At 52.6% G+C, this 3,193-nt stretch overlaps 1 long non-coding RNA gene across 1 annotated transcript; it reads right to left on the bottom strand.

Moving 5' to 3' along the window:
- Positions 1–310: 310 nt before the first annotated feature.
- On the bottom strand, positions 311–3,014 carry LOC123522031. The gene is made up of 2 exons (XR_006680342.1): positions 1,672–3,014; positions 311–614 (listed from the first exon to the last, which is right to left on the bottom strand). It is a non-coding gene; the product is annotated as an uncharacterized LOC123522031 (long non-coding RNA).
- Between the last annotated feature and the right edge of the window lie 179 nt (positions 3,015–3,193).

Here is a 3,193-nt window from a genome sequence, read left to right as displayed (position 1 = left end):
GGGAGCTAGGGAGTGAGGGTGGAGGTGGCCGGGAAGGAGAAATTAAGCTGTGCATTGTAATCACCTGGATTGTATGGTCTGAAAATTTCTGTAGGACTAAGTCTCTTTAGACCTGTGACGCAGACATGGATTTTTTTTTTTATGTCAAGAATGTAACAACATGCCAGGGGCTTAAGTGGAGAGCAAATGTTCTGAGAATGATGAGGGCAATGAATCTGCAAATGTGCTTTACACAATTGATGTATGTATGGTGACAAGAGTTGTATGAGCCCCTAATAAAATGAGTGGAAAAAAAAAAGTAACAACACGCTTTACAAAAGACATTTACCTTTATTAGAGGAATACAGCCATGGGCATGTCAGAAAGCCACATCTAGTAAACGAGTGTGTCTCAGGAACGAGGCTGCCTGATTGTGGAGACAGCTGGGTCCGAAGGAGCCCATTCCAATGATGGCCAGGAGCCGCCGTCCTGCGCTCCCTGGGGCTTCCTCATCTGCCAGGGTCCCGGGCGGTGTGCTGTGACCTTGGCCTAGCGGTAGGCACAGAGCCGCTCCAGCTGCTCAGGGTTCGCATTACTCAGAAACAGCAGCTCCTTCAGCCCTTCCTCTGTGTGCGCTGTAATGAGTCAGACGGAAAAAGGTGAGCCCCTCGGGTTGCACCTATATTTCCCAGACACTCTGTAGCCAGAGGCCAGGTGATACTCAGACTGCCCTGTCCCAAGAGAGGGACTGCTAGACCCTTTACCTCATCAAGGGTGTTTTCCCTATGACTAATCTCCCCTTTCTGTCTCTATCCCTGGGATCCAGCATTCCTCCCTCCTGTACTAGGGCTTTGTCCAAGCTCCCAGTCCCCGTGGGCATCGCTCATTTTGTTCCCCAAATCCACCATGCTGCAGCTTCTTCTAGACTTTTCTCTCCACCCTTGGGCAACCTACTTTAATGACAGCTGACAGGACAGCCTCGCTCATGTCCACAGGTGAGGGCAAGGGTGAAGTGACGAGTTGGAAGACTTATGGTCAGAGTCGACCATGATCTGTGTTTGAAAAGCCTGGCTGGCCCCTCCTCACTAATACAGCTGGCTCTCCCACAACTCAAACGCACTGCCAGAGAATGGATTTTGACTCGGAGCACCTCTGGAGGGCAGAGTGGACACTGTCCCTGTGGGTTTCCAAGATGAGCTCTTGATGAGAGTAGTAAATGTCCCCCATATGAGGAGTGGGGGGTGGTTTTGAACGGTCGACTTTGCATGTAACCAGTATGCTAGCAGGGCTCCTCTCTGCAGGGCAGCCTGCACACAGTATGCAATATTTTGTGGATACCCCGGGACACCTGCCACCCCATCAAAGTTTGCTAAGTGATGAAAGACAGCGACAGCGAGAGACTGCGGAGAACTGCCCTGTGGCTGGATTTGGCCTGGCCTCCTCCTTTAGGACGAGCATTGTATTTGGGGTGATGACCACAATTTAGGAAGCGATATAATCTCTCTTGTAAGTTAAACCTTAACACACCCCAGCCCCCGCTTCTGATACCACTTAATTAACTAGAAATAAGTAAGGATACAGTGGTGAAAAGAATAAAATGCAAATGACAGGCTGCTGCGGAGAGAGGCGTGATCAAGGCTCTGATTCAGAGAGCACAAAGCCCTGAAAAAACAAAACACAAACAAACCTGACCTTTCTCATGCTGAAGCCAACTGTTCTCCATATAATAGTGAATACAGCCTTCCCATTCTTTGGGGTTGTAGTTGGAGACCAGGATGGGGGCAAAGGGGTCCAGGGCGTCAAACCCTTCCTGGAAGGGGAAAGGCAGACAGCTTTAGCGCAGTGACACACCAGCAGAGGAGCTACAGCAAAGTGTTCTGAGGGCCAGGGCTTTGTTGTCCATCCACTCAACTCCTCACTCTGGAGTCACCTTGCCTTGCCCAGGGCTCAGGCCACTGCCACTCCACATGGTAATGTAAACCCTACTCTCCAAGGGGTAATGCGGCCACGGGTCTGTGTAGCAACCAAAACCTGCCGTCAGTTAATGCCAACTCAGAGGGGCCCTCTAGGAAGCAGCAGAATCGGCTTTCCAAGGCTGTCATCCTCAGAGAAGCGAGCTACTGTTAGGTAGCAGAACAGGGCAGGGTTGCTGCTCTCCAGCCCTAAAGGGCCCCTACAGGAGGTTGGGAAGAAATCAGGCAAGCATTAAACACCTATAAGGACCCTTTCAGTGGGCATGCTACAATTCAGGCCCCCACCAGGTGGGCTTGATTCAGCCAATGGGGTCAACCAATACCTTGGACCACGCCTCCCCTTCGGCCTTTGGCCCTCTCCCTGGGACCCTGCCCTGTGCCCGCTTGGCTGTGCCGTGGTCTCTCTGGCCTCAGGTCGCCACGTGTGGGTGAGCAGTCCCATGAGGTTGCTCAAGTTCAGTGGTGAGCCCTAGTGTGGCTTCCGTGAGGTTTGACACGCTTCCCCCAAATAGTGGGTACTTTTTTTGAGACTGTAAAACCTGAAACTTTTCCCATCCTTTATAAAAACCCACATGGATCACAAACTAGGCTTCAGTGTGAATTTTTTCTTGTGTGAAGCCAAGAACCGAGGTATGACCCACCGGAGAACTCAAACACTGCCACCTATTTCTCCTGATGGGTTTGAACAAGCCGCCTTTTGCTTGGCAGCTGAGCATTTTACTACTGCACCACCAGTCATCCTGAGGCCACGGCAGCCTCTATTAGAAAGCCAGCTAGGTTGAGAGATTTTGCTCAGATTTAAAGAACACACTGAACTGGCCTATGGGAGAAACAAGATGTCACAGATGTGCCCGATCCGTTGTCCAGGGTTTCATCATGCGTGACGCCATCACCCACGCTCCAGGGGCAGCAGTCAAGAAGCCAAAGGACATCGTGCATTGGGCAGGCCTGCTGCACGAGACTTCGTTAAGGTGCCATTGTGAGGGTTAAGACGCGCCTGATGCGTGCATGCGCGTGCCAGCTGGGCGATGAATAGGGAGGCCGCAGAGGAGCTGGCGCGGCAGAGAAGACGGAGCACCCCGATGCGCGCATGCGTGACAGCCGGGCGATGAATAGGGAGGCCGCAGAGGAGCTGGCGCGGCAGAGAAGACGGAGCACCCCGATGCGTGCATGCGCGTGACAGCTGGGCGATGAATAGGGAGGCCGCAGAGGAGCTGGCGCGGCAGAGAAGACGGAGCACC

This window comes from Echinops telfairi, unplaced genomic scaffold (genome assembly GCF_000313985.2).
Source record: "Echinops telfairi isolate 266 unplaced genomic scaffold, ASM31398v2 ScPeMD7_660;HRSCAF=1075, whole genome shotgun sequence".
Taxonomy (NCBI): Eukaryota; Metazoa; Chordata; class Mammalia; order Afrosoricida; family Tenrecidae; genus Echinops; species Echinops telfairi.
Note: the sequence above shows the minus strand (reverse complement) of the source record. Positions and strands in the feature narration are given on the sequence as shown.